The sequence below is a fragment of the Sturnira hondurensis genome, unplaced genomic scaffold (genome assembly GCF_014824575.4).
Source record: "Sturnira hondurensis isolate 20B ecotype Veracruz unplaced genomic scaffold, ASM1482457v3 Scaffold0007865, whole genome shotgun sequence".
Taxonomy (NCBI): domain Eukaryota; kingdom Metazoa; phylum Chordata; class Mammalia; order Chiroptera; family Phyllostomidae; genus Sturnira; species Sturnira hondurensis.
In genome coordinates this window covers 6,038,136-6,051,256 of record NW_028080496.1, presented here as the reverse complement: position 1 = coordinate 6,051,256, position 13,121 = coordinate 6,038,136, and the positions used below count along the sequence as shown (strand labels likewise).

The 13,121-nt window shown below is 45.1% G+C and overlaps 1 protein-coding gene across 2 annotated transcripts in view; it reads right to left on the bottom strand.

Moving 5' to 3' along the window:
* SV2B (synaptic vesicle glycoprotein 2B) overlaps positions 1–5,451 on the bottom strand; it is a 91,958-nt gene extending 86,507 nt beyond the window's left edge. Inside the window, exon 1 of one of the 2 annotated variants that reach the window (XM_037053683.1) lies at positions 5,280–5,451. The gene's annotated coding sequence lies outside the window, so the exon portion shown is untranslated. Of the gene's footprint in view, positions 1–4,579; positions 4,782–5,279 lie in introns of those variants that run through there. The other variant, XM_037053682.1, reaches the window with a different exon arrangement.
* Positions 5,452–13,121: the final 7,670 nt, after the last annotated feature.

Here is a 13,121-nt window from a genome sequence, read left to right as displayed (position 1 = left end):
GCCCTCCCCTTTTCCTATAAGGGCTATATTGCCTCCCTCTCTCGTTTCATAAACGGGAACCCATTATGCAAGATACTGTAGATATGGGACTTCTTTTTCAGGCAAGCTGATGGATGATACGCGTCTACTTTGCATAAAACCGGTTTAAATAAAAGTCTCCTTTTCTCAAGATCCTTCCTTGCTCCTGCTCAATCTTAAATTAAGAGCAGTACAATAATAAACCAAGAACATCACACCCCTGAATTTTAGCCACCTCTCTCCAGAGGATTTGTCTCCTTTTTTGAAAGCATGAGCTATTTTTTTTTGGCTTCCATTCATTTCTCTGTCTTGTCACCACACATTGCTTTCTGTAAGATATAAGTGATTGGAGCCTTCACATTTAAAGTCTGTTTTTAGGCCATGTGACCCACAATAAGGTTCCCAAGAGACCTTGGAAAGAAAGGGGAATAACTTCAGGGAGTTACACTGTACGATCCACAGAAGCAAAGATTTGCAGTCCCCTCCAATGATTAAATGGTTCCATTCATTCAGTCGATAGAAATTCATTAAGCACATACTATGTGCCAAGCAATATTCTGGGCACTGGGCACCCTAGTGAAGCAATAAATAAATATCATTCCGATGATACTCAAATGTATATCTCCTTCTTGGGCCTCGGGCTTCAAAACTGAATTCACACATACAGGTTGGGTGTCCTATCAAAACCCTATAACTCTTCCTTCTCCATCTCAGCAAAGGGTAACGCCTTCCAGTTGCTCAGGTCAAAATATGTAAAGTCATCCTTGACTCCTTTCTTTCTCTTATACCCTAAATCTAACCCATCAGCAAGTCCTGCCTTCTCTATCACCAAATATATCCAGAATTTGGCCACTTCTCACCATCTCAGCCACCACTGACCCTGGTCCAAACTGCCATCAGCTCTCACCTGGATCACTGCAGTAGCTTCATGATTGATCTCCCTGCAGTCACCCTTGACCCCGTAGAGTCTATTCTGAGTCCTAAAACTCAAGTGATCACTATAAAACATAAATCAAGTAATGACAGCCTGTGCTCAAAATTCTCCAGTGGCTTCCTGTCTCACTGAGAATAAAAGCCAAAATCCATACAAGGCCCTACCAGCCTCTGGATTACCCAGCTGCCTGCTGATTGTCTGATCTCACCTTCTATCATGCTCCTCCTCTCTCAGTTGCTTCTACATGAGGCTTCTTGCTGTTCTCAGAACATGCCGGTACTTTGCTGCCTCAGAGCCTGTGCACTCACTTCCCCTGCCTGGAAGTGTCTTTCCCCCAGATACGCATTATATGAAACGCCCATCCCCAACCCTGTCCTACTTCCTCACCCCCTCTCAGCCAGGCACTCCCCACCTTCCTTTCTCTCCCTGATGATCTTCCATCGCCTGACATTACACACTTACTTGTTTACTCACATATTGTTTGTCTCCCCCAGCTCACAAGAATGCTTCCCAAGGATGGATCAGGTTATTTTTTACTGCTGTACCCCTGCCTATAACATGCCTGGCACATTGCAAACACTCAATCAATATTTGGTAAACGAAGGACCATCTAAACATATATGTGTCTAAAGTAGGTCAGCCATGGCAACACAGACAAGAAAAAGAAGTGCAGGCATTGCCCGTTCAAGCAGAGCCCGGGAGAAAAGGAGCATTAGCCAAGGGGGCTTTAAATATGAAGGTCCCTATGGTAGAGAGACTGCAAAAATATCCCCAGTTCTTCCCCTCCCTGGATCCATGTTCTTTGTAATGTGACCATGTAGCTCCTCTCATCAAGGAGTGGGGTCTACTCCCTACTTCTTCACTCTGGGCTGGCCTTGTGACGTACGTCGGTAGACAAGCATGAAGTAACAGTGTGCCAGTTACAAGTTCAGACCTCAAGAGGCCATGTAAGTGTCCACTCTGTCTTGGACTCCTGACCTTCCCTGTGAACATGCTGGGCTCTCCTTGGGGAGGACGAGAGGCCACATGGAGCAGAGCCGAGTCGCCCCAGCTGAGGCCATCCTAAAACAGCCAGCCCTTGGCCACACGATCAACAGACCAAAACCACATGAGCAAACCCAGGTGAGATCAACCAAGCACAACCCAGACACATGAGAAAATAAAAAATGGTTGTTGCTTTAAGCCCCTGAGCTTTGGAGCAAACTCCATGGTCCCATTAGCAAGCTTACCCCCAGTGTGTGTGATCAGTAGGCATCTAAGCTCTTTGCTCTCCGTGCATGTTCATTAAGGAAACCTTCTCCTTGTGGTTTAGTTCTAATCAAGGGAAGTCTGAAGGAAGAGGACGCACCAGCCTTGCCACACAAGGTCTCAGCCATTGCAAATCAGTAGACTGGCATGCAGGTGATTAAGGTCACTGTCTTGTCACCCGGAGATGGATCAAGTTTCTGAGGCAGCAGGACTAAAAGCTAAACCTTAGATGGGGGAAATTCACAGAGGTAAATGTTATCTTCTGCGGTGAATTAGAGGACGACAACCGGCCAGCCACCCTGACCGTGACCCAGCTTCACCACATGCTATTTCACAGAAACTCTGACAAAGTTCTCATGCCTCCAGCCCTATTTCTGTCCATGAAGCACTGCAGCAGCCCCATACACCAAGAATGCAGGATCTATCCTGTGGGATGGAGCTCTCAAGTCCCGGAATGATGCTGTTCAGAGGAGCAAAGACTCAAAGGGGCAGAGCAGTGAACTGACCTCCATATCAAGTCTGCAACACAGAAGCCTCAACTAAATCCATCATATTATTTGTATAAATGCATCCCGGACTACACCAGAGGTCTGTGCACTTCCAGTGGATTCCAACCCCTTTCCATAACCATAGAAACTGCTATTGCTCTCAAAGAAAAGGAAGTAGTACCTACTCCTCTTTTTGCAGGACTATAACCTGTAGAAAAGGAAAATATCTGCAAGACTCTGCAAGACTTCTCCCTTTTCCTTCGTCATGGGAGAAGGGAAACAAACATGCTGCGAAGGTCCAACATGCCCAGAATGTTCTTCCTCAGACATCTGCCTGGCTCGCTCCCTCCCTCCCCCAGGGGTCTAGTCAAATGTCACTTATCAGCAAAGCTTTCCCTGACCAAGCTGCATAAAAAAAATAACAATCCTTACCCTGCCCTCTGGCAGTACTACCAATTCCTTTTACCTTACTTTATTGCTCTCCATTATAATGCATCATCGGCTGATACACTGTGAGGTTACTTATTTATTTGTCCATTATCTTACACACACACAAAGTTAAGCTCTTTGAGGGGCTTTATTAATTCAATTCTGTGTTCCCCTCACATAGGGCAGTACCGAACACGTATTAGGTAGTCGACGAGTGAACTGCCATTTCTTAAGCACCTACTTGTGCCAAGCAATTTATATATGACAATCATCTCACAATGAACAAACATTTTAAACATCTTCTATGTCATTATTATAACACTTTTGTTGCTATCTCTATTTTATAGATCAGGAAACCAAAGCTTAAAGAGATGCTAAGTAACTTATCCAAGACACTCATGTAGGTCTGTCTGGTCACCAAAGCCCATACTCCTTGCAGTGGGTCAGGCTGCTTTTCAAATATCTTGATGGTTATGTGACAAAATGCATGTGATACACATCTATGGCAAACATGCATGACCCTGGACTTTCATCTCCCAGAAAAAAATCAGTACTAACAGCTTCAGTTGTCTGTTATTCCACCCCTTTGGAGACCAGGTCAGAGCTTTCCTTCTGAACTGGGCTGGGACCAGCAGACAGGTCAGGGACCTGAGGCGGGGGGAAAACGGAAGTTCATCTGCTCTGAGATTTCTCAGAATTTTCCAGAATCCCTGCCTGGCATAGGATGTATTCCTCCTTTGGTGTCAGCCTGTGTTTGTGCTTCCTGAGGCCTCGTCACACAGTATAAATGACAGCCCTGTCTCGACCTGTAAAGCCTGCCCATCCAGTGGCAGTAATGTTGATGGATGGGAGGATGATGTGGGTCACTCGCAGACAAAGGACCGAGGGAGGGACCCAGCCCTTACTGAAATCCATGCCATGTCTCCTTGATGAGAGCTTCACTTTTAAAATGATCACTACCACAATTAATTTCTGCTTCCTCTCTGCTCACGCCTCTCTCTTTTCACACCTGCATCACGGAACTAACTTGTCACACTTCCTTATTACAGGTGTTTTTCCCTCCACCAGGTGTGAGCTGCTGGGAGTCTGGACTGTGTTCTTTTCACCTCTGCACCCCCAAGAATTAATTGGCTTCTGACATATACCAGGTGCCCAGGTAAGTATTTGCTGACTCAGAAAAGATGCAAAATGAGCCTGTCCTGTATCTGCTGCATCGGCTGGAGCAAACGGGACAGACAAGTCACCTCTTCTGAAAAGGGCAGGAAGCAGAAACACTGAACTGGAGACAATGCCCAGTTCTCCCCCATGCACACACACCTCTCATCCCTCACCTGCCACTCCCTCTACCTCAAAGCCACCCGCATTTACCTCCCGACAGGCTTTTTGAAAAACAAAAACCTAGCAGGCATTCCCCAGTGCTCTTTACCTCACTGCATCAGAGCCCAAGACGCAGGTAACTTACCTGCAAACAGAGCTAGTTTGCATCTGTGATTTCTGGGGAAAGGATCATGTTTCAGCAGCCCGCTGAACCCTGGACAGCAGAGATACCTAACACCCGTCTGCGGAACCAACAGCAGAGCTTCGCTCCTCCCTGGCTAAATGCATTTGCTCACCCGTCCCTGCAGAACAAACCGTGTTCTTTTCCTTGCGCTGAAATCCATCTACAGACAAATCCTCCGTGTCCGTAAGAAACTGCTCCCACTCCCGCGGAGGGCGCCCGCCGCATACAGAAGAAATGCACACTCACAAACCCCAACCCTGAGCCCACAGGGTGTTAGAATGTTTTTCAGATGTTCTCTCAGAACAAACCAACAGCAACAACAAATTTCATCTCATAGGAAGGAATAGGCTAGAAACTAAAAGCGGTGGCTTAGGGAAGCGGAGTTAAAAATATCAGTAGACTAACTTGCAAAACTATATATATGGAGCTAACAGTTCGAACAGGGTGTTTGAAACAGCCTTTGGGGACGCCCCCTTCCGAGAAGCGCTCAGCCCCGAGCGGAGGGCAAGTCCTTGCTTTTCCAAGATTTTCCCGTCTTTTAAGCCATTTACATTCAGAGGTGCCACCCGGTATGTTTCAGCCGGGGCAGGCGAGACTGGGAGCCCCTACTCCTCGCCCCCGCGGGTCTGCACGCACCAGTGCGTGCGGCACCATCCCCTACCTGGGTGGGAAATCCGTGGGCAAAAATCCTCGAACGGCGGCCACGAAGTGCTGGCAGAGCAGCCTGTGCCCTGGCGATCCCGGCAGAGGCAGGATACCGCGGGCGGCACACACCTGCAACACTGCTGCTGCCCGCTGCCCGCCCCGCCTGGCGCAGCGCCGCAGCGCGCCCCCGCGCCCCAGCCACGCTGAGCACCGAGGGCGGGAGGCTCCCAAGGCTCCTGTTCTTCGGGATCAAATCCTAACCTGCTTTCTTCCTGGCCCGGGCATTAAAGAAATTCGCTGCAGCTGGTTCTTTGCTTCTAAATACCCTTCTCATTCCATATGGAGTGTTTGGGACAGCTTGGTAGGAAAGGGACTCACTAGGGTCCCAGGCTTTAGATTTGCAGACCAGTGAATGCTAAACTTCTTATCCATCTGAGTTTTGAGAATTTCCCTACACAATTGATTACGGCAGTCACCTCACCTGGGGTGAAGGGATTGCATTCACCAGCTCCAAACTAGGACATGTCAGAAGACAGAACTCACATTCCTGGGAAGGAGAATCCTCTGACGGCCCATACTCAAAGTATCTTCCATCACGGAAGTAATCAAATTGCTCTGTCCTTGTTACCCTGTAAGGGAACTGAAAATAACCTATGTGTGGAGTAGAGGGAAGGGGGAAGATGTGGAGGGCTTAATGCATTAAGCAAAGCCCCCCACCTGTCCAACCTTCTAATCCCCTGCCCCCACCTCCACCCACAAACCAACCACAAAAGTGGACAGCAAATTCGACAGCATGGATCCTTTTGAGGAACCGGGCTCTTCCTAGGAGACAGTAAGAAGCAATGAAGTGACACTAAATGCAGAGGTGAAATCAAACAACGTACCTCAGGTTCCTGGACTCCTCTGGGGTATGGAACTACATCCCTTTTCAATAGTGGTGAAATGGAACCGGGTCCTCCAAGACTCTTCCTTCTTCCCCACCCAGCACAACCCACCATCACAAGGTCGTTTCCACCTCCACGTTCTCTCTAATGTCAGCACGCTGCTGGCCCTCTCCTCGGTCCCCTCCCTGCTCGCGGCTCCATCACGTCTCACCTGGATCACCTCAAGTGCTCCAACTTCTCAGCCTCTAGACTCATTTCCTAAAATGTCAATGTAATCTTGACTCTTTCCTACCTAAGACTAAGCATTCGCTTCTCAATGCCCTCAGAAAAGCCGAAAGCCTTTGAACACATCTCAGTTAATCGCCAAAGAGCAGGCCCCTGCTGAACCCCACAGCCTCACATCTCCATCACCATCTTTCCCCCTGTACTCCAAACTTTTGATTACTTGCACATGCCTCATTCTCTCACCTTCATGCCTTTGCATATATTATTCCCAATACCTCCCAGAATGGTCTCGTCCTTCCAATCTTCTTATCCCTCCCCAATGCCTAATGGTCCTCAGTTGTGCCATCTCTTTCTCCAGGAAGTCTCCCCTCATCCCCCCAATAACTGAGTTCTCTCTGTTCCATGTGCCTAAAGCCACCACTATTTCCTCTACCAACACACCCAACACATGTCCCTGAAGCTAGTTGACTGATGTCTGTCATCCTCACTAAAATGTAAGCATGTCTCTCTTATCTGCCAAGTGTGCACAGGATACACAGCATCTAGTGTCTGCTTAGTCAGAATACCTTAGTACAGCCACCATCCAGATTAATATGTAGAACAGTTCTATCATCCAGAGGTTTCTTTATGCTCCTCCCCAGGACATAGGCACTCACCTCCCAGATGTAACCACTACACTCATGTCTTTCAGTATCATGCTTGTTCTTGAACTACATATAAATGGAATCATACAGTATGTATTCTTTTGTGTATGGTTCCTTTTACTCAAAATAGTATCTAGGAGATTCATTCATACTGTTACACAAATCAGTAAATTCTCTTTTTATTGCTGGATAGTACTTCATTGTCTGAATACAACACAATTTATCTTTTTCCTGGAAGTAGAGATAAATTCTTATTGCTTCCAGTTTTTTGCTGTTAGAATAGAGCCACTGTGAATATTTAATGGACATATGCATTCTTTTCTCTTGAGCGTGTAACTAGGAGTAGAATTGCTGGGTCACAGGGTAAGTGCATGTTTTGTTTTAGTAACCACTGCCAAAATTTACAGTTCCACCTGCACTATTTGAGAATTCCAGCTGGAGAGAAAAAAAAACAACCCTGAAAAACCAACAGGTCTTCTTTGATCCACATGAAAAGTGAGGGCACAGGGCAGGCCACTATTCTCAAAACTGGAGAGAGAGACAGGCAAATACAGAGAATCACCACTTACCAGAGCAGAATCCTAAGAGTGGAAACCTCCAGAGGAACCAGCACCGGATGAGGAAAACCTAAACTGGGACTGATGAGGAAAACCTAAACTGTGTTACACTGTGAGCCTCCTCGATGGAGGCTCAGTGTAGACAAGTCTGTGAGATAAAAATTCCAGGAGGACCCAGTTATCAGAGGACCCCCGTGCTTTTATAATTTTTTTCTTCAAAGGCTCAGCCAAGTGCTCACAGGGAAGACAACAAGAAAAATATCCTTATGCTTCCAGAAAGTGGAAAAGAAAATGTGGCCATTTTGAAATATGCCAGAGCATTCTATGCTTTCTTACAAAGCCTTCCCTCAAGATAAACTATTTTGTCAAAGCAAAATAATTTATAAGGATTTTGTCAGAGCCTAACCAACAATTGGGAAGTAGGGTTGGCGGAGGAACTCCAGCCCCTTCCAGTTATCCTGTCCCACATCAGGGGGAGGGGACTGAAAGGCACTGATAAAGTTCAAAGCCAAGGATCACAGGCTCACTAAAAGATTGAGACCTAACCACAGGACAACAGAACAGGTCTCCTCCCTCCCCACCTCACCACCACATCTTTAAAAGCCTCTTTCCTGCAGTTTCTTTGTACTCAGTACATCATGTCCGGCTTTCAACAACAACAAAATTAGAAGGCATAATATTAAAAGGCAAAAGTATAGTTTGAAGAGACAGAGCCACACTCATTTATGGCAAAGTGTGGAAATGATCACATTGTGAATTTAAAACAGCTACGACAATATGCCACCGCCCCTAGTGGAAAAAATAGGTAACATGCAAGAACAGATGAATAATGTAAGCAGAGATGGAAATTTTAAGAAAGATTCAAAAAGAAATACTAGAAATCAGAAACACTGTAATAGAAATAAAGAATGCCTTTGAAGGGCCGATTAGTACTTAGTACGCTGGACATGGTAGGAGGTGGGGGGTGGGAAATCCCTGAGCTTGCGGATATATCAATAGAAATTTGCAAAACTGAAAAAGCAAAGAGGAAAAAAGGCTGAAAGAAAAATAGGAACAGAATATCCAATAACTATGGGACAACTACAAAAGGTATAACATGCAAGTAACGTGAGGAGAAGAACAAAAGAAACACTCAGAAAAATAAGGATTGAGAGTTTTCCCAAATTAATGTCACCAAACCACAGACCCAGGAAGTTCAGAGAACAAGTGAAATGAATACAGGGAAAAAATCTACACTTTACCATGTGGACCTTGCGAAGATAAATTCATTTGAGGTGAAGCCCCAAAAGAAATTTATCTGCCAAGATGACCTCCCCATGGTCCACCCAAAGCCCAAAATATATGGGAGTGTAGCAGCAGCTATCTGCGGACAGGGGGTTCTTACGTACTCTGTGCACCGGGAACAATCTTTGACTGAACTGTCAGTTTACCACACTTTCTCTGCTTCTTCGTACCACCTATATCTTCCACTTTCCACTTAGAGACTGAGCTATGCACTGTCCAATCAGAACTGCTCCTTAATGACCAATCAAGGCGCAAAACACTGACCAATCAAGACAGCTCAATTCGAACCAATCAGAGTGAACTTCAGCATGTGATTTGCATAAATCCGGTCTTGTCAGGCACCTGGGCGGGAGCTTTTTTGACGGGACGAACGCCTCTGTTTCTCAGGGAAGCACACTGTTGGGTTCTTCGACCGCCCGATGCGAACACTGTCATGGAAATAAAGTTTCTCCTTTTCACTCCAGTGCCTTTTGGTCTTGTTTACAGGCCTGTCGTATTCAAAACGACGGGGAGAAAGAAAACATCTTGGAAAGGAGCCTGAGGGTGGAAAATACTTCGACCTGTTCAGGCACAAAGTTTGAACGTCCATCCAACTTCTCCTCAGAAGCCAGGCAAGCAAGGAGAAAGGGAAATGTTGGGGGGGAGGGGGAGAAAGAATGAAAAGAGCCCACCTAGTATTCCGTATTCTGAGAAGTTACCCTACAAAAGTAAAAAAAAACATGCACTTTCTCAGACCAACAAAGCCAGAGGACACGTGTTGCCAGTTGACTGACCTTGCAAGCAATATTTAGAAGAAGTTCTTCGGAGAGAAGGTATCGGTTTGAAACTTCACGAGCTTCCCGGGTGAAATCTGCAGGTGCCGCCGCGCGGGGCACAGGGACCGAGGCAGGCCCTTCCGGGCCGGCGGGGGCGTTTAAGAAGCAAGGGGACTTAACTGACGACGATGGTCTCAGGCGCCACAGGAGGAGTAGGTCTGCACACCCGCCCGCCGGAATCGTCTAACAGTTTCCCTGGAGGCCTCAAGGGGATGCAGTCACAGGCTGTCCAGAGGGTCTCAACAAGCCCCTGCTCTCTCAAGGCTGCGTCCTTGAAAATGACTCCCGCTGTGGGAATGGTGGCGCAGCGTACAATCCCAGGGCAGAGGAGAAAATGAGGAGCCTGCGATTGTCCGGGTCCAGCTCCCGGGTCTGCCCGCAGCCAGAAATTCTGACGCAGGTAAAGAAAGGAAGAGCATTAGGGGAGGAATGAATGAAGGTAAATAAAACCTTTTTATTTTCCTTATTTTGCATTGATCTTACTGATAACGCTTGTTAAAAATAATACCAACAAGATATTTGATTGCCTATGCTTATTTATTATGATATATAATGTAGAAATATATATTTAATACATAAGCAATAGCATATATCAGTATAGTATACATATGTATGTATAAGTGAGATGAATGACAGTGATGATACAAGGTCCAAGCAAGGAACAGGAAGAAGGAACTAGGAATATTTTGTTATTATAAATACTTGTACTCCCCATGAAGCATTATGGTGTTATTTGAAAATGGACTTGGATTACCTGGATATATATTGTAAACTCTAAACTACTAAAAATAGTAAATACATGTGATTGATATTCTAAGAAAGAAGAGAAAACTGAAGCATATAAAATGCTCAAAACCACAAATTCCAGAAGAAAGAGTGAAACCCAAAAAAAGAACAAAGAACAAGGACAATGAATAGAAATTAAACACAAACATGGTATGTATTAGTGCAACTATATCAACAATCACTTTAAATGTCAATGGTATAAATACAACAATTAAAAGACAGGCATTGACAGGAATGTGTCAAAAAACAGGTGTCAACTCTATGTTGTCCATAAGAAACCCACTTTAAATATAAAGACACAAATAGATTTAAAGGAATGAATAGACAAAGCACACAGGATTTTTAGGGCAGTGAAACTATTTTATGTGATAGGTGTGTATGGTGGATACGTGTCAATATGCATTTGTCCAAACCCATAGAATGTTCAGCATCAAGAGTAGGTAATGATGATGTGCCAGTGTAGGTTCATTGATGTTAAGAAATGTACCAGTCTGGTGGAGGGTATTAATCATGGGGGAGGCTATGCACATGTAGGGTTAGAGGAGAGATGGGAACTTTGAAAACTTCTGAGCTCAGTTTCACTGTGAAGCTAAAACTATTCTGAAAACAGTCTCTTCCAAACAGAAAAATGTTGACTTTTAATATCTCTGCATTCTCCAACTTTATTACTATGAGTATGGTTTCCTCATAGGTAAAGAAAGATAAAATAGGTTGAAATTCTACCATTTCCTTTTTTTCTTTTTTTTTTACAGTTGAAGAGGAGAAAAATCAAACTAACCCATTGGGGTTCTTCAAACATTAGGCTTACAAGTCTTGAGTTTTTGATGGTAGCGCTGTCCTGTTCTCTGGCCCTGGTTGAACTTGTTCTGCATTAAAAACATTGAAAAGGAGAATTGCAGCCCTCTGGTCTTGGCACCCAGCTGGGTCTGTGCTCCTAGTCCTCCTACCCTACAACCCAGAAGACCATGGTAGGTGTGACTTTGTGGCTCTCTTATGCATAATGCAAAGCTTATTGATTTCAAAGGAACTGATGCTCTCTAAGTGTTCACAGCAAAGTCAATAACAAAACATTAATATTTCATGGCTTTTCTGTTCATGTGTTAGGACACTCAGACTGGACTTCCTGAGTCACAGGGAGATGGCAAAAAGGCTACTGGGGACCGCAGAGTCTCCTCTGGAACTGTTGAGCACAAAGTAGGATCTCATTCCACATACACAGGCCATCAAAGATTCTGAGACATGGGTTAGATACCAAGATGTGTTTTTAGCCAGGAAGCATGTTTCCATGGCAATCATATTCCTGTGCCTGCCTTTCTTCCTCCATCCAGTGTGTTAAGTCCATACTGTGCCTCTGTGGCCTTTGCCCATCTGCAGTGCAGCTGGGGCCTCAGCTGCTTTATGAGCTGCTAATAATCCTGGAAAGTTAGGCCAAACCCAGACAATAATGTTCACAGTACTTATCTTGTGATTGTTTGCCATGATTTAAGAACCTGTTTTCAATTTGGAGACATTCACAAAGATTTCACAAAGAAAGTCATTGTTAAATTATTTGTAGCAACAGAACACTAGGAATTACCTTACTATCCAACAAGAATGGATTTTAAAAGTAAATCATGGTACTTGCACATGCTCTGAAACCATTAAAATTACTCTGGGAGAAGATCACATGATCAGATTATATTGGAATAGGAGGGTCTTCAGATAGGCCATACAATCTGAAACGGTGAGTGGGTGCTTCAGAGAGCTGTTTTCCCACTGTTGCACTAAAGAGGCATGACTGCGTCTGTCTGTATGACCTCCCCACTGCCACTCCAGGTGTCCAGAGCCCAGGCTCCAGCTGGGCTCACAACTGTTATTGACCAAAGAAGCAGGCCAGGCCACACAAGGTAATTCAGATGGAGACTAGCAGTGTCATAGGGAACAGATGGACAACACTCGTGCCTTTTGATCAGTGTGCCAGAAATCCACTAGCTGATCTTCGTGGGTGTTCCTTGTGCAATGGTAGGGAGAGAACACCAACTTAGTTCCTTGGCATTGGTAATACAAATGCTTTCTCATGTGGGATACAGTGGTCAGTAGGGCCTCACACAAGTCCCTCATGGCTCTCTGTTGCCAGCAACAGATGGTGCTTACTCAGGCAGAGGCTGGGCAGCAGCGCATTACTGGGCCCCCTCAGGGCTACATAGTCCCTTTCTTGGCAAGTGCTCTGTATCCTCCTAGTACCTTCCCCTGGGCTGGGGATTCCTCATCTCCTGGTTCCTCTTCCCTTCTGTGCACTGAACTCAGTGGAGCATGAACTTTCAAAATATTCACATCCCAAAGGTTGACATGCAAGGCTCTTAATTCTGACATAGACTGCACAATGCAATGTTGAACTTTTAAGAAGTGATAGAGTGAATGGGGGATGAGGGATGACCCCACTATAGAGGACAAGGGAATACAATGGAGGAAAGTACCTAGAATACTATCTTAAATGTGGATCCTACTACATAAATATGTGCAGAGAATAATATTGGAGAGTTATATACCCTTAACAATCATTATAATCATTATTTCCATGTAGAGGGATGGAAGATGAGTTTTAGCTTCTGCTGCTATATTTTCAAATTTCCTGCTATTAATATGTATATTAAAATAGAAATGTATTTATATATTAGCTACCA